Raw genomic sequence first — 872 nt, 5'->3', positions numbered from 1 at the left:
GCAGAAGCTGTGATAGATGTCAACAGAGGAGAGTTAGTCCTTCAACTAAATGGAGAATACCTTGTGTTTCAAGCACATGGCAATCGCTCTGTGACAAAGGAAAATAAGCATGAAGAGCTTCTCTCAGTTCAAGGTCAAGAAGAGCCCACACAGTCAAACTCTAAGTTTGGTGTTGTGAAGCCACAACCAAACTCTAAGTTTGGTGTTCAAACCCCATATCCAAACTCTAAGTTTGGTGTTGGGACTAGACAACATTGACATGATTGCTCTGTGGCTCCATGAGAGCCACTGTCAAGCTATTGACATTAAAGAAGCGCTTGTTGGGAGGCAACCCAATTTTATTTATCTAATTTTATTTTATTTTGTTTTGGTGTTATTTTTGTGTTTAATTAGGTACATGATCATGAGGAGTCACGAAAAAAATCAAAAAAATTAAGAACAGAGTCAAAAACAGAAGAAAAAAAATTTTTCACCCTGGAGGACGCACGAGCCGGCGTTCAGCGCCCAGAAGATGCATCTGGCCAGTGTTCAGCGCCAGAACAGAGCATCTTCCTGGCGCTGAACGCCCAAAACAAGCAACATCCTGGCGTTTAACGCCAGGATGCGCACACAGAGGACAATCTGGCGCTGAACGCCAGAAACAAGCTTGAAACTAGCGTTCAACGCCAGAAACAAGCATTACATGGGCGTTTAACGCCCATAACATGCACCAATGGGCGTTTGAACGCCAGAATGGTGCATGAAGGCAATCTACACGCCTATATGGTGAAGGAATGGTATTTCTTTTCACCTCAAGATCTGTGGACCCCACAGGATCCCCACCTACCCAATTCTCACCTTCCCTCTTAATCCTATTTTTGTGATTTGAATAT

Source organism: Arachis duranensis, chromosome 5 (assembly GCF_000817695.3).
Source record: "Arachis duranensis cultivar V14167 chromosome 5, aradu.V14167.gnm2.J7QH, whole genome shotgun sequence".
Taxonomy (NCBI): domain Eukaryota; kingdom Viridiplantae; phylum Streptophyta; class Magnoliopsida; order Fabales; family Fabaceae; genus Arachis; species Arachis duranensis.
Note: the sequence above shows the minus strand (reverse complement) of the source record.